Genomic DNA, 24,163 nt, shown 5'->3' with positions numbered 1-24,163 from the left:
AATACACATTTACCGAATAAATTCCACCAAGCGCATTGAAAAAGTCGTGACTTGAGCTATGAGACGGGATAACTTGACTAACCAGCTGACCGATCTCGCTCATAGCATCTAGCTATATGTTGTTTTGGTTGTTCTGAAATGCCTGAGGGAAAGTCTGTCATCAAAGTATTTCTGTATAATTACACGACTGCGTTCCCAAACAGCAGGCATCCACCTCTAAAAGAAATGACCGCTTTGTGTTCCGTCTGCTCTCTCTGAAGCGCAAGTAATTTATTAGGCCCCTACATATGGAAATTGTTATATTCAGTGGCTTCTCCTAGTTTTCTTAAATACATTAGTGGCAGTTTATCAGGAAGTGACTTTTTGTGTTCTCTTTGACTCGTTTGGATGGAAAGGAAACATAGCTAATGTTGAAACATATAGTGCTTCAGATTTTTTAAGGAATTGCATTTTGTGAGTCAGTTGAAAGTAGATTTCCATGAAGTTCTTTTAATTTGTGACAAACCCAATGAAAGAATGATTATTTTGAGCTCAGATCATTACAAAAGACTTAAACATCTTTAAATCAAAATTTAGTCTTATTGTTCAATTTTAGCATTGTTCTCTGATTGCAGGCTATGTGACCAGAATTTCCTACAGACGTAAAGTGTTTGGATGAGCCATATTATTGCCTTTTGTTCTGAAGAAATACCCTATGTGGAAGTGATTTTGACTGGCATACACCAGTGAGAAACATGGCCCGGTCAAGGTACATTAAATTACAAATTATTTTTGATTCACTATGACTACTTTTGTCACAAAAATGCTATGCAAGCCACTGTACTCATTCATTTCAAAACACTGAGCCTTGAAAAGGTTTTAGTTCCTCTGATATAATTACAGAAATGTTGTGGCTTGATTTACGACATCTCACTAAAATGGATTGCGTTTGGTACTCTTGCCCTCCAAAAATGCTCACTGTCAGTTTAGATATTTGCATTGAATAAGACAGAATTCACGTCAAATTTCTCTTTTATTTCTTTTCCAAGACCAGTAATTTCCAGATTAAGTGCTAATAAATGTTTGGTTTTATCTGTTTATAGCCTATCATTTATGTTTAATCTTTCATTTTCTCAGATACAGGACAAATATTAAAGTACTGCTTAGGAATCATCATATGTGTCCTGCTGACCCATGAATTTGTTGCGGAAACACTTGATTTCCCAGAAGCAAGTATAGATTTAGAGGTAGGTGAAGAATTATTTATACTGCAGGAATATAGATCTTACAGCTCCATGTCCAATATGGAGCAAATGCAAAAATACAAAATGAAACCAAACATTAATTTTTCTTCTTTTTTTTTTTAGCTACTTCATAAATGAACAATTGCCATTTTCTTTCCTTTTTTCAGTTTTACTTTTGCTAAATTGTGACTTCAGAAATGTTCATTTGAATAAATAATGTATAGGTAAATTAAAACATATCAATATTTTTTTAATCTTACAATTTGGGCTGCGGGCTGCACCATTCGCGGATGTGCCGCAGACTGTTTGACAAACGCTTAACGTGGCTTAATGTATCCTACGAAAACAGTGACACTGGAGGACACCTTATTAATAACCCACATAGCAAACGGACTTGGCCCAAATGTGGCCTCAAGCTGGCACTGCTGGCCTCCTGTCGGCAATGGCATGTACCCTTTCAGCCAGAGCTGGGCCATGTGTGCCAATGACGGCAGGGCGGGGATCCGGCAAACAATATGAGGGCTGATTGTTGGTGGGAGGAGTGTGGCCCAGATCAGTCAGGTGATATGTGGCCCAAATCAGGCTATGATCTGGCAGCATATTATGTGACCCATGATAAACAACCTGCATGATAATGGTTAAATGATCACATACATTTTTAACGAAGTGTAGTATTGTTAATATGTAGTCTTTGAAATGGCAAGTCAAAACAGAATGAAACATTATCATTTCAAAATTAAGCAAATTAGTAAAGTGCATTAAACTGCACTTAATTAATTTTATTAAATTTTATATTATTATTCTTGGTACAAATAATCTTAGAATCCTTACATGAAAAGAGAGAGAGAGAGAGAGAGAGAGAGGCGAGAGAGAGGAGAGAGAGAGAGAGAGATCATTTAACCATCATGTAATACTTATTTGGTTTACCATGAGGCACATCATTATTATTTATTAGTATGCTGTCATGCACAAGCATTAAATAAAATGATCATGAAAGTATTTTATTTTTTTTTTAAAAATTACTTATTTAAATCTTCTCTGTATCCATGTGATGCTTGGTGTGAGGAACAGAACAGATCCATAAATTCAAACCGCATTCATGTATGTATGTATCTCCTTCCTCTGTAACAATTTAAAAATTTGCCGTTAATAAGTTTTACAACAAGTTTTACGGCAGCGATATCAAACGCTCATTGGCTCTCGCCGGTTTCGTCATAGATTGCGACATGCCGTGTTTCCGGTGATGCGTGTTTTGAATGAGAAACGCGCGCCTTAACAGAGTGGATCGGGATAGTATTTTCAGCGTTTAACAATTTAGATTATTCCCAGCTCCTCGCACTACTATTATATTCTGCCAGAGAGGACTGCAACTGCAATGTATCGTCATTCGGACTACTGTGGTACTGCTCTTTGACACACCTGTAATAAATTATTATGATTAAGTTACATGAGTCTATCTGTTACGTTTCTCTTATAGAATGCATTCTTTATATACTCACTCTTTATTGGTTGATTTGTTCTTTATAAAAATAAATAGAAAAATCAATGGAAAAGGTTTTTTTTTTTTAATTTTTTTTTTTTTTTTTTAATTGCACAGTTACATGATGTGTGAGTTTTAAGTCTGATTTTCTATTCAGTTTAATGTACTTTATTGGCATAGTTTGTGTTGTACATTAATGTACAGATGTGTGCCGGATCTGGGCCAACACTATGTTGCTGTCTGGTTTACCAAAGCATGTCACAAAATGAATAATTGTGATTATAGTAATATACAAGGCAATAATCTGAAATATTAAGATTCTGTATTCCCAGACAGCAATATAGTGTTGGTCCAGATCCGGCCCACATCTGGCCCGCATGAAATCTAACAAAACTGCTTGCTGTTTCTGGGTTGGGTCTGGGCTATATAAGGCTCAGGTGTGGCTCAGATTTGGAGATTCTGGTTTTACTTAAGGCTGAGAATTGGCACCAATAATAAAACCTGTTTTGGCCCAGTTCAGGGACAGTTCAGGGTGATTAACTGGCTGAGATTCGGCCGGTTATGGCCCATGTGTGGCCCTTGTCTGTAATCCAGTTCTGGGCCACTTCAGGGCCGTCATTCTTTGCGGCACTTGGGCCGAGGGAAAAGTGATTGTGTGGGCCCAGATCTGGGCCAGAAGACATTTGCTATGTGGAAGCATATAGGTTACTATTTACAGACCAGCAAAATAGCCCATAATATGAAAGCAAATTGCGCTAAATTGCACGTTAAGTTGTTTTGTGCCCCACTGAAACCTAAAGGAAATATGTGGCTCAATGAACGAAGACAAGACAGTGGTATAAATTAAAAAGCCACAAACTCTGTAGCCTATATGTATTAATACAATTTATTAATAAAGTATAGATACAGGAAAGCAGATGAGAACATGATTGCTACACGCTAAACTGTTATCCTCCCTTAATGGAAGAAGACGGTGTAAAAGTACAGCTAAATTCGGTGTAGGCTACTACACCTTATTAATATTTCCTACTGGGAAGCAGATGTGACCGGAATATGAACGCGACACGCAAAGTCTCAAGTTAAGTGTTTTCCTCCCTTTGAAATCCATTATTAGAAAATGGCTTATGGTTTAATGCATTAAGACAGTGGTTAAAAAAGCAAAGCATAGGCTACATCTTATTAATAAACATATTTACACACATGCATTAGAGCCCAGAATAAGAACGCAACGCGCAAGTTTCCCGTGAAGCGATTTTCTCCCAACTATCTGCCACACACACACACACACACAACCACCGGGGGACATTCTAAAATGCGTAACGTGGCTTAATGGATTAACACTGTGTTTTTAAAGGACCAAGTTCAGGTAAACACTTTATTAATAAAGCATATAATGTACAGGACAAACAGGTGACTCCAGAATTAGAACGCAACATGTTTAAATTGCGGCGTTAAGCGTTTAAAACGTGGCTTATGCATTAAAACAGTTTTTTAAATGACCAAACTCAAATAAACATTATTAAAAATAAGCTAAAGCTTTATTCATAAAGCCACAAAAATTTGTCTACATGTAAGTGAATTGACGTGACATACAGCCAAGTATGGTGACCCATACTCAGAATTCGTGCTCTGCATTTAACCCATCCAAAGTGCTCACACACAGAGCAGTGAACACACACACACACACACACACACACACACACACACACACACACACACAACACACACACACACACACACACACACACTCAGAGCAGTGGGCAGCCATTTTAGGCTGCGGCGCCCGGGGAGCAGTTGGGGGATCAATGCCTTGCTCAAGGGCACCTAAGTCATGGTATTGAAGGGTGGAGAGAGAACTGTACATGCACTCCCCCCACACCACAATTCCTGCCCGGCCCGAGACTCGAACTCACAACCCTTCGATTGGGAGCCCGACTCTCTAACCATTAGGCCACGACGTCCCACAATTTAACCATTTACACTGCACAGTAAGACCGATTAAATATAACTATAAAAATTTAATTAATAATAGTGATAATATTATTGCACTTTATTTAGTTTTAAATCTTTAAACACGTTTTAAAATAATAAACAAAATAATAAAGTGTGATAATACTATAAGCCTATATTTTGAAATAAAAAAGGGAGTAGCCTATTAAATACAAATAAAGTTATTTTATAATGAACTTTAAAAATAAAATGCTAATAATTATTGATTTTTTTTTCCATTTTCAACCTTAAAATCTGAATTTCCTTCATATGTATGTGTATGTATATATATATATATATATAAGTTTACAGACAACAAAATATACTTGGGCCAGTTCCGGTTAGATTCTTGCCTGTCGGAGACTTACCACTCAGCCCGACTGCCGCACTCAGACTACTGTACATGCCTGTGGACTCACTGCCCGATTCCGGCCCGAGTCAATCGGGCCAGACACTGCCTCTTCCGAGATAGAATTGGCCCGACACTGACCTACTTTCTCTACTATCTGAATTGCTGCGTATTGAATTTTAGAATATTGAATTTGATGTTCCAAATTTCCTCTTCATCTTGAAAACTTAAGTTGTATTTTTAAAAACTGGATATTTGCAGTCTAAAAGTAAAAAAATAAATACATAGAAAATACATTTTTTTAAACTCTGCCATAAAAATATCAGTTGTGTTTAAATTCAAAATGTTTAAATTTTAAAGTCAAAAAAAAAAAAAATAAATAAGTATTCTAATTCAGAACCATGTTTTAAATGCCACATAATATTCAGTTTTTTGTTAAATGACACTTGTTAATAATTCAAAGGCTCTTTTTTATACACAATCATGTTGCCAATTGTCCCTAATAAGTTGCAAACATTTGTCCTCCAGCTGTTCCTTATATTACATGCATTTAACTTTTCTGGCCTCTTATTGCTACCTGTCCCAACTTTTTTGGAATGTGTAGCTCTCATGAAATCCAAAATGAGCCAATATTTGGGATGACATTTCAAAATGTCTCACTTTCAACATTTGACTATGTTATCTATATTCCTATTGTGAATAAATATAAGTTTATGAGATTTGTAAAATATTGCCATTCCTTTTTTATTCACAATTTGTACAATGTCCCAACTTTTTTTGGAATCAGGTTTTTAAAACAAACATATGTAACTGATTCCTGTCTTTCTAGATGAACTTCCAATAAATATATTATTTTAATGAAATATTTTGTAATCATTAAAAGCACATTCAAAAATAATTTAACTAGTTGTTTATAGCAATAGCTACACAAATTTATAGTATAGAACCATGATTACGGTAGATGATCAACTCACGTGATAATTGTTTATACGTAAATAATTATTTTTGTGTTATTTTATTCAGTTTAGCTACATAGATGGTCAACTGCATCATAGAATACCAAGATAGCCTTGCAGGTCTGATTCAGGCTTTACTCCTCTAATCATACACACTGTCCTTATGAAATGGTTTTAACCTGTTTATGGGATAATTTAAAATAATGATACATTAACATAAGATGCTTTGTCGTTGTTTTTTGTGATTTTGACTTGGTCAAAAGTTTCGTCTTTTTTATTAATCATCCTGAAGAGTCACAAACACGCGAGACCTTGTTCCGTTTCCTTAAAATTCTCACCCTTTTCCCCAAAGGTACAGAGCTACTGGAGTTCATATGTGGTTATTGAGGTGAATGCATCACGTAGCTGTTGTGATTGAACCGATCAGAGCGTCAGTGGCCTCCATTACTTTCCCTCTTCAAAAACTGATAACCAGCACGGGGGAGTTATACTGCTCCCAGAAACATTACAACAGGTGAGTTCAAAACCATTTAAATCATTCTGGGTTTTTTTTCTTCCTATTCATCTTTTCTTTAATGTTGTCTCAACATTGTGTTATATTTACATTAGGGTGCCAACCAAATGCGACAGAATACCAGTGTGTATGTGAAGATGGTTATATGCATGTGTCTATAACAACAACTGTCATAACATATGAGAACTGTGGCGACATCAGTTTTGGGCTCATGTGGATGTAATCAGTGCTGTTCGCGGCAGTGATTGGAGAGTTCGTGTGGTGCCGGAGAGTGGTATGAATGATCGACATCAAAACAAGCCACATCCGCGACTGCACTAAAAAGACCGTTACAAATTTTGGTACTGATTAAAAAATTACAATTAAAAAAGTTTGCAGTATTAAATAAAATAAATACATAAACCAATAATATTAATGTGATTAACATAGAATTAACCGTTACATATTACATGGCATAAAAGTTTTGTATCCAGTGACATAAATTGTGTGTCGTGCCAAGTTTGCTGCTTTAAAGCTGGCCTGCAGCACGATGACAGCAGATTTTGCCAAAACACAATTTATGACAACTGCCAAAACTTTTTGCCGATGATGTAACATATACAGTAAGAAAAGTCTATATCTTCAGTATTATAAAAACTGTTAGTTCCAGTCCTGTATCTGATTGGTCAAGAGCGTGTGCTTTGGACTATGACTGTTTTACACCAAGTGGTTTCGGTTAATCGACCAAAGGTCCCTGTAAGGCAATTCCTTTTACTTTGTGGGCCATATTTGAAATGCCCTCTCGGGCATGCACGTGAAGCTTCTATTTCGTTGAAAGGGTTAACATTATCAAATTTACCCAAAACTGTTTTTGGAAACAAAAATTATTTCCATATCACCACATCTTGTTATTAAATTTCGTATTTGAAAATCACCAAATGAATCTAACAACGACTTTATCATAAATGTTGTTTCTTTTGCACAATTAGCCTAAAACAAGCTTCTTCTTTTAATGTTTTTCAGGGCTTATCAACTCTTCGAGGCAACCATCACTTCCGCAACATCACACTAATCAGAATCAAAACTGTTTCCATTTATACCCTATTATCCATCCAAGTCCCTGTTTTAATCTGTTTATGAGAAACGATCCCTGCTGTGCCGTTAGGTTGCCACCATTCACAACTTTGATGTTGAGGGCACCAAGCCCGTTACCCATTGTTAAAGAAACTCTTTCCTCAAATGTGAGGAATAAGTTGATGATACTCACGCATCTTCCTGTGTGACATCAATGTTAATGTCCATAAAAAAATAAGTTTACAAAAACCTGTAATGACACGCTTAAAGCCAAAGTCAAGAGATTGGTCATAAAAAAATTAAAAAAAAAAAAAAACGCATGTAAAAAAAAAAAAAACCACCAAATCCGTCTGCTGTTAATAAAAAAAAAATAAAAAAAAAAAAAAAACCGGGACATCAATGCTAAAACCAAAAAAACAAAAAAAAAAAAAAAAAAAACGCCTTCCGCAGTAACCTATAATTCACGATAGAAGCAAGCACTGTCTCAATCAAAAGTTACAAAATATTGCTATACCTTCTTTATTTAAAAAGACTGTGTGTTTTTGTGTTGTGGTGTGTGTATACCAACTCCAAAATCTTTACAAAAGTGTGATGTTTGACCTCCTTATCACCATGTTGATTTGAATCTTGCTTTTCCTTTTTACAAGAACCTTCATTTGTCAAAAAATGTAAATTACCGAAACAGCATGAGTGGTAAAACTCGGTTTGAGGGTGGCCAATTTAGACACATGGTTAGACCCCATGAAACAAACGAACTATAAAATAAAAAAATAACAACCAAATCACGTTGATCCCTTTTATAAAACACCAAATGAAACCGACATATATGCAAATCGTTCATGAGTAGGCTTATTGCCCACAACCCCAACGTGCCTCTCAAGCCAAAAATCAATAATAAAAGCTGATACTCACACCCTTCGTTTGGGTAGGGAGGGAGCTTGAATTCCGGATGAACAAAAACAAAGGTCCCAAAAAAGAGGGAAAAAAAAAAATCCTGTGGATCAAGGCCCCACCAAAAAACAGGTTCTCCCCCAGCTTTAGGACAAAGGTACCCCGAGTATCGTCCAAAATGTATATCCCCCGGACCAGATCGTGCCCATATGCAATGGTCTTCGAAGTCTAATATGCAAGGTCCCCTATACCCATAGATCATTAGGACAATTACCCAGAGCTAGCTTAGTAGCCCCAAACCACGCACCCGACTCAGACCAGAAACAAAACCTTTTCTTTCCAAATGGCTGCCCTCGATCAAAAAAAAAAAAACAAAAAAAAGAAAAAAAAAAAAGCTGCCCATCCTCCCCTTAGCAGTAGGCCCATCATATAATAAGAGTCCTTAGGGAGCCACAAAAAGTCCCCCTTCAACAAAAAGATTTGGAAAAAGGCTCAAAAATCACACCATAACTTAAGTGAGCAAGGTGCGGCTGTTACTTGGTGCAAAAAACGTGCCACAGAGTTCCCGGTCCACCCCCCCCAGCGGAGGGCTATTTTTAGTAGATTCCCACTCCTAAAGTATTGTTTACGGTTGACCACATTTTACATTGTCCACCTTTACCCCAAACACCTATTTTTGTCCACCACCAGGATCACGACACTAGCCCTGTGCTCGCCGTAGTCGACGCTCCTGCTCCGCTCACCAGCAGTGTCGTATGCGCGCGCACTAGTTTGTAGCTCCGAAAAGGTATGTGTCAAGTCGGCCTGTTCGGCCTAATTGGTGAGCGCGGACAAAAACCAGGTCTCCCTCTTGGAACGCTACAAATTTCCGTTGGGCATTATAATACCTGGGCTTGTTTGGCGTGGGCCTTCCTCATTGCTTTAAATAGCATCCTGCTGGAGGTTGTTGTCGTCTTTCTATGAGGGAATACCTGGATTGTCCTGGATTTGGAGGATGAGTAACAAGTCGTTCGGCAAGGGGACGAATCAGCTCTCAGCCCAGTGCTAGTTCCTGCAGGTGACATACACAATGGTCTCACTAAGCAGTATTAATCGCAAAACGAAATTCAGCCAGCCACCTGTCCCAGTCACGATGGATTCACTACACAAAGGATGCCATCATGTCTTGAGGGTTCTGGTTGAATCGCTCTGAGAGATTTGTTTGAGGATGGTAGCTGGTGGGCAGAGTTTCCTTGTTACTCCCCATCTCTTACACATATCCTCCATCAGCTGGCTTAGGAACTGGGCGCCCGCACGCGAATTCCTGACAGTAGGGAATTTTGAACTCCCCACCTTGTAAACACCCCTCTGCAGATCGGCAGACTTCGATGGTCTTTTTAGATTAGATTCAACTTTATTGTCCCACTGCACATGTAAGGACAAGGCAACGAAAGCAGTTAGCATTAACCAGAAGTGCAATAAGCAGTAAGATACAGAAGATACAAGGTCTACAATAGACAATAACATACAGTAAGTATTATGGACAAAAATTTCAGATTTCAATACTATCAGCATGATATACAGATAGGTGTACTATGAACATATTATACAGAAAATGAATTATGTGAAGTGTATGTACAATAGGCAGAACTATGAACCTTATGAAACAATTACACTATTGCAATGGAAAGTAAAGTGCATAGAAATATTTCAGTGTGCAAATGGTTATTTCAGGGTTGCTGGATGAACAGACAGTAGTGCAAGTAATAGCAAGTTGTGGCTGTTTTTTGCTTGTTGTAAATAAATAAATAAATAAATCAGTCAGAATGTAGTGATGCAAGTGGGGGGGAGGGCGGTTCTGTGTGTCTGGGTGTGGGGGGTGTCAGAGGGCAGAGTTCAGCAGGGGGGGAGAAAGCTGTAGGGATAAAAAGATTGTCTGGATCTGATGTCCTTGTACGGATGGCGCCTGAAGGCCTCCCGGAGGGGCAGGAGTTAAACAGTCCATGGTCGGGGTGAGAGGAGTCCTTTCTTAAGGAATGCTGCGAGCTCGACGACACAGCGGTTATATGGGATGGCCTCAATAGCAGGAAGTGGTGGCCAGTGATGGTTTTGGGCAGTGTTCACCACCCTCTGCACGTGCTTTGCGGTCAGCACCCGTGCAGTTTCCATACCAGACTGTGAGGCAGCTGGTCAGGATTGCTCTCGATCGCACACCGTTTAAAAGTTCACCACTATGGCTGAAGACAGCTGGTTATGTCTTCAGTGGTGTTCTGAGGAAGAAGAGGCGTTGGTGAGCCCTCTTGACCAGGCTGGAGGTGTTTGTGGTCCAGGACAGGTCTTCCGTGATGGTGGTTCCCAGGACACTGAAAGCTGGAGGGACCGTTCAACAAACCAACCGTTAATGTGGATTGGGTCATGCGTGCTTCCTTTTCTTCTTCCCTGAAGTCCACAATGGCTCTTTGTTTTACTGGTGTTAGAAGCATGGCTTATTGTCAGCGCACCATGTGGCCAGGGCTGACCTCCTCCTGTAGGCAGTCTAATCGTTGTCACGATAGCACAATCACCGTGGCTGTCATCTGCAAATTAATAGATGGAGTTTAGATCCATGCACAGGCTAGTGCGTCCAGTGGGTGTAGAGAAGGGAGGTAGAGAATGGGGTCTCTCATGAAAACAGCCCTGTGGATATACGACACGGTATGGTAAGTGTGATGGTGTGGAGCTGGAGTGGGTGTGGCTCTGACCGAACATTGGGAGGCCTGTTGGTCAGAAAGCCATGATCAGTTGTGCAGAGGGAGGTGTTAATGTCCAGGTCTCCAAGTTTTGTGGTCAGCTTGGAGGGAATGACGGTGTTTTAAATGCTGAACTAAGTCAACAAACAACATCCGTACATATGTGTGTATTGTCCAGGTGTGTGAGTGCAGAGTGTGCAGCACTGTGCATAATGCATCCTCTGTGCTCCTGTTTCTGCGGTAGGCAAATTGAGGAGGGTCCAGTGGGGGTGGGAGGCAGTCTTTGATGGTGTGCTAGGACCAAACGTTCGCTCAAAAAGCACTTCATACTGAATGGGTGTGAGTGCTACGGAGGCGGTAGGTCATTTAAGCAAATCGGGGAGGAGTGTTTCGGTTACTGGCACAAGGATGTTGACTTAAAAAAAATGTTGGCACAGTTGCTGGGTGAGGGACAGGTTGAAAATGTCTGTGAAGACCCCTGCAAGCATGCTCTGCACATGCTCTAAGCACACGTCCAGGAAAATGCCGTCCGGGCCGGCAGCCTTGTGTGGGCGTTGATCAGGCTTAATGCAGTGTGGACATCTGTGGAGGTGAGTTTGAGAGGTTGGTGATTACTGCTGAAGTGTGGTTTTGGTGGCCGTCTCCTTGCTGTCGCTGTTGAAGCGAGCATAAAAGTCATTAGCTCGTTAAAGGAAGGAGGTCGTCCGTGACGTTGAGTGGAGTTGCTTGCTTGTAGTCACTGATGGCCTGGATGCCCTGCACATGCGGTCGGGGGTCAGAGTTGGAAAACGTGTTCCTCTACCGTCAGCTTGTAAGCAGTACTTGGCCGTTTTTGGATGCCGCCTTTTCAGGTTAGCCCTGGATTACTGTAGGCCCTTGAGCGTTCATCTGACCTGAAAAGGCAGTGTTGCGGGCTTGTTCAGCATGAATTCGCACCCTCCTTGTTCATCCAGGGTTCTGATTAGGGTATGGTGTGATCTGTTTTTCTGATGTAACACTGTCAATGGTGGTGTTGATGTAAGGCAGTACAGAGGATGTATTGGTGGTCGAGATATCAATGTCCGTGTGAGAGCCACAGGCTAAGCCTGAGAAGCCAAACATACTCCAGTCCGTGTGGTTGAAAAACCTGTCCTGAAGTAAAGAGTCTGCTCCAGTTGGCCACCACTTTGATGGGTCTCACTGATGGCTTCACACGGTGATGAGGGAGATGAATACTGGGGGGTGAGAAACAAAGAAAGGTGATCAGGACTGGTCCGAGGTGGGGGGAGGGGGGTCCGGTGTATGTAGAGCTCCCTCAAGTGTTTGTGTAAAAATGATCCAAAGTCTTATGTCTCCCTCTGGTGTGGCAGGCAACATGCTGGGTGAAAAGTTGGGGAGCATATGTCTTTAATTTGCGGAGGGATTAAAAATACCCGCGACAATTATCCAAAGCAAAGGCCGGGATCGGTGCGCAGGTATGGTTGTTTAAATAATGGCTGCATGAAGCTTCGTTCAAAGGACAAGGCTGGGGCATGTAGATCAGGTGGAAGTATAGACTGCAAGTTATCTATGGTGAAGTGAACTCCCGCGGCAGATAAAAAAGGCTACATTTTAACGACATGAGAAGACTAATAGGTTCGCTGAGCAGTGTTTCCCAACAAACTGACAGGTGTTCGTTACAACAAGCTTTGTATAAACAAACTGACATCCATCCAAACCTCCTCGGGTCTTGCCGGCAGTCCAATCTGCGGTTTATATTCCGCGGAGCGCTTCTGTTGTAGTAGAAGCGTCAGAAGCTCAAGTAGCATTATAGGGTAAATAGTAGGTGTGTAGCAGTAGTTTCTGTGAACCAACCATGACATTGCAGTACCAAAAGTCTTTAACTGTGGGTTGATGCGAGAAGTCAGTAACGTCATCTCAATTTTGTTCAACAGTGACCGCCAAAGTAGCGAGGAAGAAAAAAATGCTCGGTACAAGAGGAGATAGGGGACAGGTGTTAAGCTTTAGGCTTACGCTCTTAGCCCTAATGGCTTCCCCCCGCCTTTCACTTTGTTTACAGATCTCTGCACGCCGCTCTGCTGAGGCACTTACCGCGACACGGCCGGGTTTAGGATCTGGTGCGCAGCCTCGGGGTGTTCTGCGCGATCTCAGTGGATGAGGCGAAGATTGCGTGATAAAACGTGGAAGTCCTCGCTCAACGATAGCCAACAGCGCCCGTGGGTGTATGATGTTAAAGCAAAGCTGTTCAGTACGAAAACAGACCGAGAATGAAGCAGGCAAGAAATACTTGCAAAATTGCAAAAAAACTGGAGAGCTCGCTGCGCCTAGCGATGTCGTAAGCGCCGCCATCGTGGTCAATATCTGGCATTTCCTTGGTATTGCTATCTCTGATGGGGAAAAAGCTCCAGCCATTTAGTGCACAGTAATAAAATAACATACCAGAAGAGACACATTTCCTTTGTTACGGTTTGGGAAGAAGGGCCCCATAAGGTACACCCATCCTAAATTTACCCCAGGCTCCTCCACCTCGGAGGAAAGATAGTAAACCGAGACCGGGCTGAATGTTGCTGGGCTTGTATTTCTGGCAGCACGATGCATTCTTCTTTCAAATACTTCTAAGCTCCATTTGCTGCACGTCCAGCCACCAGAGGCAAGCTTTCTAGGATGTTTTCGAAGGCTGCTTCAGTCTTCCTAGATGTGCCCCTAGGGGACTTGTTATGGCAAATAATTTGAGAAAGTAGTGGTTAGAGGTATGGGGCACTACTAGCTGGTACCTTGTACCAACAGGAAAGGGCGCATCACTCTGTATAACACCCCTTGTTGGGACTTAACCACCTAATGCGGTGCTGTCATACGAGACTCCGAGGCCCCCCCCCTTTAAATCCCACTCACCTCCACATCCTCACTCCTGGGCTCTTTAAATTTTGCCCAGTTGGAGGAAATATCCAAATGGCCAGTGGGGAGGCTTTATCGTTCAAAATAAACCAGCACAATACGGAGGGAACGTAGCACACTAATGAGCTGTCGTTGACAAGCATCGGGGAAACTGAGCTTCAACTGTGTACCCTTCCATGTAATTGTACCGGAAGTGAAACAGCTGGAGCTTCTTAAGGGTCAATCGTACGTCAGAACCGGAGAGGACTAGTTTTTGGTGAAATTAAAGGACCAAGGTCAAGGCAGCATATGGTCCGTCGTACACCAAGAAGGTTACTCCTTTCCAGGTAGGCGTGTGCCCACTTTACAACGGCCCACGACATCTGCAAGGCACTCCTTTGACTCTGAAGGTTTGTTGAATAATTAACCTTCTGCTCCACTCGAAAACGTCTCGAGGCCAATATGTCAATCACCGTCTTATCCACTGCATTGTTCTGGGGTTAGAACTGCTCCCAAGGCCAACGAGCTAAGCATCCGTCTGGAAATGGAAGGGACCTGCGACAGATCACCGGAGGGGTTTGCCTAAATAGTACAGGGGCAGTGTTGCAGCGCGATGACTGAGACTCTCAAAGATCAACGTGTTGTTATGTCTTCGGTCCCCTGCCACGTGTCACACCTCACCGGTTCGATGCTTCACATTGGGGTTCATCGCTCTTCACTTCCTCCAGCCTGACATCCATATTACATATTACTCATCATGGACACTTAAAATTCTATATTACCGGCAATGCGTATCTGTATGCCACTACAGGGGCGGAGGTTGATTGATAAGGGAGCGGGCCTCCTGAGACATCTCATCCCCTCCACTTGCCACCGGCCTGCTCACGCAGCCTTAGTCTGATGGATTATTCCCTGATTACAGACATGCTACCTATTACAAAAAAATATTAAAGGTACAAAATCAATATTTAAACCCGGATCTCCGGATCAATAAGTCCGACTACCCGTAGGGCCCACCATCTTTAACCCAACTCCAAGCTTCTTTACAAAAGTGATTGAACGACAAGCTATCACACGGGGATTTGAATATTGTTTCCTTTTACGCATTTGTGCAAAAATGTGAAAATTCCGAGAACAGCCCTGGAGATGCAACCACGGTTATTCGAGGAAAAATTAGGGACACTGGGTAGACCCAATGCAGAAGACTATCCCAATCCGTTGACCCTTTTATAAAAACCAACATGAAAACCGACATATAGCAAAAGTTCATGAGCTAGGCTTATTGCCCACAACCCAACCGTACTTTCAAGCCAAAAATAATAATAAAGATGATACTCAAACAGTCTTTTGGGGGTTAGGGAGGGACACTTGAAGTCATGATGAAAAAAACAAGGTCCCCAAAAAAGTGGTGAGAAACCATTATAAAGCCACGTGGATCAAGGCCCCACCAAAAAAAACCTAGGTTATCCTACAGGCTGTAAGTAAAGGTACCAGCAGGTATCGGCCAAAATGTAGATCCCAGACCAGATCGTGCCCATATGAAATGGCTATTCGAAGGTCTAAATATGCAAGGTCCCTATAACGCAGAGATTCACTTAGGACAATTACGCCAGCAGCTAGCTTAGCCCCCAAAAAAAGCACCTCGCCCAGAAAACGTTTTCTTTCCAAAAGGGCCTGCCCTATCTCTTCTTATCAGTCAGGCCCATCATCACTAAGAGTCCTTAGGCAGACCCAACAAAAGTACCCGCTTCAAACAAAACGATTTTGGAAAAGGTCTTCAAAATTCAACCCTAACTTAATTGGCATAGTGCAGGGCTTTACTGGGGCAGTGCAACAATGGTGTGGATATATATAAGTAACAAACAAAAGTATGAATGACCTTATCAAAATGTTTAGTGGTGATGAAAAAAACACAAAAGCCCCTAGTATGAAGCATGACCCAAAACAATGTATTTCTTTAAATAGTTCTGATCAGTCATGCTGATATGGGCTGTATTATTAGGGTGGGTAATCAGTACATTTATTTACAGTATGTTTCTCATATCCAGTATTGGATATCAACGAAATATGTATACTGTAAATCTATGGCACCACAATGCCTCTACGGTAATGTCTAGCAAAGTATGCAGGTTAACTTCTCAGCTAGCAACGCAGGAGAACAGGCTTGTACAGTCTATGATTATTATTTTTTAATATCTGTAGGGATTGACATTAATCATGGACGTAGGTGTATTACCTCAATATGAGAGTGCTAATGTACTTATTGTTGTAGTGGATATAGCGCATTGCATCCTTTGTTGTGTAATGTGTTTAGTTTTAAGTTTATTTGATGGTGTATTTAACCGATTTCATCTGGGGCTACTGTTGATGAATAAATAGGTGTGTACACGTGTATTTTGTAAAATGTACAACTGCTAATATAAACTGCAATGCAGATGGAAAGTAACAAGACTGGTGATGTGCTTGTCTGATCACTTTCACAGAACCTGCCATTCACAAAACTTATCTTGCGTTTGAAAATTGTAGATGGATCCCCCATTCCAACGCAAGCATCTCTGTCGATCGAAGGCACTATCGCCCACGAAACATCACCTTTCCACCTTCAATTAGGATGAGGTGGGTGTGTGAAGTATATAGATGTCAGGACGCTCATCCAACAGCGTCGCGAGGAACTGTCACATTGACCTGCTGTTGAAATCACATACCGGTTTGCGCTAATTTGTTCTAATTAGGAGCTATACATTTGAGTTGTAGCCTTTGGCTTAGTGTGCAATTTCAATGACAGTGGATAACAACGTGTTTGTACATTTGTCGAGGATCATTATTTCTGGACCGTAGTGCGCTACAAATGCAGAGATGGATATGGGAGAGCTGCTGTGTGACATCACTAACCAACACTATGCAGTGCGCATCACATGATATTCCAAGTGAACAGACAGTTTCATGTCAAACAGTCAGCGAACCCGATCACACAAGTAAAAATTTATTTTATATATTGCTAGTATGCAATTATGCAGAAAGATATGTGAGTCTAGTGAACTGTTTACTAGTTTTTTTTCTAATAAATTATCATTCTTTCCGGAAGATACCACAGCATGTGGGCAAAACACCACAGGTATGTAAAAAAACCTAATGCACTTAGCCAATCCCATTAGTCAAGATTCATTGCAACCATTCGCATGCCATATTTAACATAAGGAATGAATGTTCCCTAACTATTTTTATCTTTCCCACCAACAAACTTAGTTTCATCTGAATATTCTTATTGAAATTCAGATAGATGCAGACGAGAAATAAATGCCACACGATTATCAGCTGAGGAACCTTTGATGTCTTTCAGTGGCACACCGTACCACATATCACAGTAACAGACACTAACATTACAGAATCAACAATAACTACTGGTATGAGTCTCTAGTCGACGGCGCAGTGAGGTTGCTTCCTGTACTATGCGTGTTCTGTAAACATCGCAATATACTACCATAAAACGAATGAAACATTTGTTGGATTCTGCGTGTCAGTGTGTTCACTGAACCACACAAACAGTATCAGTGTATGAGATGTCTGGAGGGTCTGTTTTGTTTGGCCGAATGACACTTGTCACTCATACAAGGCCTGTGATGACATCACTGATGGTGTATGTAACATGGTTATCAATTGCCCTTCCAAATCACACGGACAGTTGATGCCAGTTAAAAGAAGGTGGAGAACAATTACATTCATAAATCTGAAGAAAAAAAAACCAAAAACAAAACAAACACCTCTCATAAATTCTTTCTATTTCATGTGTTGAATTTGTAGCACCCCAGTGTCTCAGACCATGGCAACTAAACCTCATCGCACATTGCATTAGAACCCTTCTGAGATGGTCTATTTCTTCTGTGAATTGAGACCGCATTACACAACGACATTGCATCTTTGCAGAAGAAGACCGATCAATAATCCAGTGTAACTAATTTGTCTTTTGAATGGTTCTTAATAATTAACTTGAAGTTATTTAAATGAATTGTGGGGGATAATTTACAAGGAGACCAAAGAGAAAAGACCAGATCAGAATAATTTCAGGACCATAGATTGTAGAAGTGTGCATGGAAATTATGTTTTAATTATAGAAATTTATTATTAATAAAACTATTCAATAATGGATTCAAATTTTTTATGGTTGTGAGTCTAATGATCATTCAGTTACTGGCATCAAAAAAAAATATACTTAAAATTGGTTCCAGCCATATCAGGAAGTTGGGACACTTGAATAAAAAATAATCTGAAATTAGTATCAGTTGATCTATATTGACGAAGAGTTAAGAAGCTTTCATCATAAAAATACGCAGCAAACAGTTATCTCACATTCCAGAAAAAGACGCAGAACGGAAGCGAAAGTGGGCATGAAGAATACAAACACTGTCTTGGACGGTAGAGGGTAACATAGTTTTACTTCTGTTTAGCTTAAAACTGCCTATGTTTGATCGTTCAGTACTTCTGAATATGTGATTGACAGTGCATGTGCGATTCTTTGACTTGTTTCCTGGGGGACTACTTAACGGAATATCTCCCAAACCGATTCAGGTCTTCCTCTCACTCCTGAGCAACAGCCTAAATATCACAGAGATCGGCCAGAATACTGGTGGCTCAGAAAGTTTCGGTGTTTAAAAAAGGAGTATAAATTTGATTAGGTTTATTTCATTATTGACTGATCAGGCATAAGTTAATGTAAGACCAGACAAACAATAATCAACAGGTGAGTAGTGAGCGATTGCTCTTTGTTGGGTGACAGGGCCACACAAGGGGTTAATGTTAGTCATCTAGCTACCTACGCCAAAACACAATGTGTCGCATTGGTATCTCTGGATACTAAAATGCATATAAACACCGAGTTTCCTGCCATATATATATTTTTACAACATGGGATGTAATGTCTTCCGAAATCCTTTCTTAATTTTACACAATAACATGAGTAATTTAAGTGAATTCTATGTATGATTTGACTATGACTGTAGCCTTAAAAGTCTGATGTTGTTTTGTTCATCGTGTCGTGGGTCTAAATGGAAACAGAACCTTATGAGTGCACAGTGTAGCGGATAGAAGATCATGTTTGGACACACGTGGACGCCGGCAGGGCCTCTCCGGTGTGTTGATGGCATTGTGGGAGGCAACTTCGTGGGATGTATTCAAGCTCTCCCTTAAGAGGGTCCACTTTGCCCGGAGGAGGTGAGACATCCACATTAGTGTCACCAAATGTACTGATTGTATTAGTAGAAACATGACCAGATGTGCTGAGTTTACTCAGCGGACCACTCGACACGTTGTTTGGAACACCCTGTTAAGTTGTACACAGTGCTGTGCTGTATAAACCGTCTTCACTCTTTTTCCAGACATCAATGAATGTGAAGATGGCAGTAGTGTCGCGCCGTGGGTAGGTCAAAATATCAGATGGAATTAACATCAGTGGGGAGTCACATGTGTGTTCCATGCTGGAGTGGCTCTAATACCGCTAAGAAGGACAGTCCGTGTGAGCCACAAAGCACTCATGTTGATCGGTAAGTTTTTTATGAACTGATTTTGTTTTAATGTTGTTATGCTTTTCTATTTTTGTAATATGTGTTTGTTGTGGTGGGGCCGGGATTAATGTTGTGTTCTTGATAATATGGTGGATGAGATCATTTATTCATATATTATATTATATATCTATATAATACTACTCTATATACTATATACTATATTAGCTATTATATTCTCTGATATATATTTATTGTTTTTCTTTGCTTCATAGTATAAGAATGTCTGTCAGGTTCCAATCGTATGTGGGTCATCCAAATTATAAACTGCAAAATCAGTGGGAGTTATAATTGCTCAGTATTGGATGGATTCACTGCAACAATTTCCAAGTCCTCCCCATCCAACCATCACCTAACAACGCATGTGTAGACGTAAATGTCCTGAAATCACAATTAATTATATTAGCCTCCATTTGTTTAGAAATAACCAAAGGGTATCTTTTAAGGCAATTTCAGTTGTAATTTTTTATAATCTATCAAAATCATATTAAACACATGTGATTGTTTAATTAACAAATGAAACACCCAATTAGTGCATTTCTATCTTAATGAATACAGAATTTTTCTTAATCCCCTATGTTTAGTACTTTGTGTAAACAAAACACACAAGAACATATGTAATCTATTGAACTTGCCCTGAAATTTAATATTAGAAGTGTTACGTAAATATGCAAACAATACATGTTTTTCCTCCTTCGGCTGGTAATCAAGTGTGACAAGAATGTTCTGAGGACACCAGAAGGTCCTGTCCTGTCAGCCAAAACTCGTCGTTTGCAACCAACTCCAGTTGGGAATATTACAGACTGTCCTGTTGAGTGGATTTACTGTGTCAACAAATAATGAATCAAACAGGTCAGCAGTAGCAGCAAAACCATGGCAATGGTGGGCCTGTAGAGAAATATATTATCATAATGATTGCCTTTTGATTTAATATTGGTAAAATAATTGTGAACAAAAATATGAAAGTTACTATAATCCATCTGTTAGATGAAGTTGCTGGATGCTTCCGATACTACATTCTTTCCTCTATGACCAGAACGCTCGGTTAAATTGATGCGGAGAAGTAGGTTAAACTAATATGCTTCCTTTAGTCTTCATGGCCTACTATCATGAAAATCAGGTATATCACGAAGTTTCAGAGATTAATAATTTCCTCTTGTGAAATGGATTGATTATGGTTATTTTTGTGTGGGAAAACGTCCTAGTCATCATTTCTGGATGTTTTTCCCTCTCATTTCTACAGGTGACGTCCATAACTTTAACTGGAATATCTTGAGTGACAATGCTAGATCAGTAAAACATGGACAGTCTTCACTGCAATGATGCCGTGGAGGGACACTTCTGATGTCTTTCAGTTTGACCTACACAATCAGTAGCAGCACTGAACAGTTACCGAAATCAACATAAGCTACTGGCGATGATTCTCTGGCTCTGTTTGGTAATGTTGGATAGCTAATGAATTAAACTATATACATCATGGAAAATGCTGCCATATTGAAAGAAAAATGCAATGTTGGATGTTGTTGGAATCTTCCTCTGTTTTTAAGTACCATGAGTTCTCTTAGAACTTGTGATGATCAACAAGTCTCAGTGTAAAGGTGAGAGGTACTCTGTTGTGTGCCCGAAAAATGAGTAGTGTCACTCTCATACGCAAGACCCTGTGATGACCCACACTCGATGGTTCATGTCACATGTATCAATGCCCTTCCAATCAACGGGGACAGTTCTGCCACCAAGTGAGACACGGACATCATTGCTATAGGAAAAACCATAATTTCTTCTGGTAATATAATCCGTCTTTTTAGGTTGTTGTCTCCCACCATGCTGTTAAGTCTTCGGAATAGAAAGCGTTCACGCATCCCGGCTGAATTCAGAATCAGAAAAATTCAGACATCAGAAAAGCGCTTTTACTGGCCAAAGTATGCTGTACGCATACACAAAAGGAAAATTGTGTTTGTTACTGATCATTAAGCTTCCCAGGTGACCACCGATGGACACCAACATTTATCGCACTGGCAACCAAAAAAAAAAGAAATATAATAAATAGAACACACATATTGAAAATATAAAATCAAAAATAATGAGCTAGAAATTGTATATATGACCAGGTTGTGCTTATAGAATGACTAAAAATGGAACATATAGAAGGGAGTAGAGTGGAGATCGAGATGCATAGGGCAGGGAATACCATGGTACGAAGATGGACGTCGGTTGGTAACAAATAAATATAGTGGATATTACGACACATTTTTATGCATAAGGAGGGGCACATTTAACTAGTTCCTGAGGGTAAGAATTACGGGCACGGGAAGAAGAAAGAAACTGTTCCGGTGCCTGGATGTTCCCGCGTATTGTGCAAACCAGGCAATTTGGTAGTGCCTTTTATCACTAGGGTCTTGACCGACGTGATTTATTTGCTTGTTTTTTGTTTGCAAGTGTAATCTATATTTAATCACATGGTATATTATAAGGAGTTTTGCGTCATTAAATATATGTTCCACACACATAACATTCTTGACAAAGATAAGGCTCATGTCTGCGCAACAGGAACAGAATTACGCGAAGAATCCTAACATTGGTGCCAAATTACTAGAAACAAAATGTAAACACTACTGATTGTTTCATTGTCCTAAAAACCTGCTCTGTTTGTTCTTTCAGGTTTCTACCTTCTAACGTGTATGATGATGTGAACATGGATGTGGAATTCTTTGACTTGTTCACCTAGGGGTAGGAGCTACTAGGACAGGGATAACTCAATCAAAACAACATCAGGCTTCATCTCGCACGTGCTGAGCAACAGCAGTATATATCACCAGGATAGCGACAAATGAATATGTGCTTTTGAGTATCAGATCTGTTTCATCATGTAACATCCTAAGCTGAGGTCACCAGTATTAGACGAGAACTGGAAGTTTGAACCACTGATCAATGATTCCACTTTCTATTACAGTTGTGTGGGTTTAAATGGAAAAGCATATGAGTGCAAGGTGTGAGGAGAAATTCATTATTTGGCCGCCAGTGGACAACTGCGGGCTCTATCAGGTGTGTGATGGCATTTGTGGGGAGACACTTGTGGGTGTATTCAAGGCTCTTCGCTTCAGAGGGTCCACTCTTTGACAGAGAGGGTGAGGAAAATCACATTAGTTACCAAAAGGTACTGAGTGTTATCGTCAAGTAACCTGAACAGTTTGCTGAGTCCACTCAGCGGCCATCCGGCCACGTGGTTTGGAAACCTTCTTTAATTGTAACCATTATTGTATAAACATTCTACACTCTGTTTTTCCAGACATGCAATGAATGTTGGAAGATGCACAAAGATAAGTGCTCGTGTGTGGGTCAAATACTCCGATCGTAGTTAACATCCATTGGGAGAAAGTACACAAATGTACATGTGTTCATGCTGGGGGTGGATATAATAGCCTCTAAATAAAGACCGTCTTGTAGCCACCCACAAAAACTCATGTGAGTGTGGTTTTAGTTTTATGAACCTGATTTTGTTTTAAATGTTGTTATGTTTATATTTTTTAATACTATGGTTTGTGTGGATAATGTTGTGTTCTGTTACTATTGTGGATTATGGATTTTTATTCATATTAATGTGGATATCATATCTATATCATATATAATTATATATATATATATGTATACTGTTTATTATTGTTTTTATTTTTTCATCATGATATAAATGATGTCTGTCTTCATGTGTATGTGGTCCAAATTCTAACTGCACAAATAAGTCGGGATTTATAATTGTCATGTCTGAATGGATTCACTGCAACATTTCAAGTCTCCCCCTCAACATCACTAACCCTGTGAGGTAAATCCTGGAAATCAATTAATATACTAGCCGTCTAATTAGGAAGATAACCAAAGATATTCTTGTAAGCATGTGATTTCAATTTTTTTTATAATCATCAAAAATATATTTAACACATATTGTTAATTAACAAATTTTAAACAACAATTAGTGTTTTCATCTAATGCATTACAGAATTTCTTCTCCCTATTTTATATTTGGTAAACAAACCACAAGAAAAATGAGATATGAATTGCCGTGAATTTATATAGGTGGTCATAATAGCAACATAACATGGTTTTCATCTCTTCTTGTAATAAAGATGTGAATGAATGTCTTGAGACACCAGAGGTCTGTGGTCCAAACTCTCGTTGCACTAACACAATTGGGGGTTACAACTGTTCCTGCTTGAGTGGATTTACTGTAACAAATAGGAATCAAACAGTCAGCAGCAGTAACCCATGCAATGGTGAGCATGTAGAAAATATATTTCATCATGATGCATTTGATTAATATTTTAAATAATTGTGACAAATATTAAATTACTATAATCATCTGTTATATGAATTGCTGTATGCTTCAGTACTGATCTTGCATCTATGACAGAAGCTGGTAAATTGATGCTGGAGTATTAAAATAACTGTTACGTTAAGTCTTATGGCCTGAAACATAATCACGAACATTCATAATTTCCCTCTTGTGAAAATGGATAATGTTTATTTATTTATGTTGGTAAAAGTCTAGTATCATTTCTGGATGTTTTCCACGTTCTTTTTATACGAGTGACTCTACCTTT

At 39.9% G+C, this 24,163-nt stretch overlaps 1 long non-coding RNA gene across 1 annotated transcript; it reads left to right on the top strand.

The window, feature by feature from the left end:
- Nucleotides 1-625: 625 nt before the first annotated feature.
- On the top strand, nucleotides 626-6,119 carry LOC122136095. Its single transcript, XR_006153918.1, has 3 exons — nucleotides 626-748; nucleotides 1,117-1,226; nucleotides 6,065-6,119. It is a non-coding gene; the product is annotated as an uncharacterized LOC122136095 (long non-coding RNA).
- The last annotated feature ends 18,044 nt before the right edge of the window (nucleotides 6,120-24,163 follow it).

Source organism: Cyprinus carpio, chromosome B1 (assembly GCF_018340385.1).
Source record: "Cyprinus carpio isolate SPL01 chromosome B1, ASM1834038v1, whole genome shotgun sequence".
Classification (NCBI taxonomy): Eukaryota; Metazoa; Chordata; class Actinopteri; order Cypriniformes; family Cyprinidae; genus Cyprinus; species Cyprinus carpio.
This window is presented reverse-complemented; position numbering and strand designations above follow the sequence as displayed.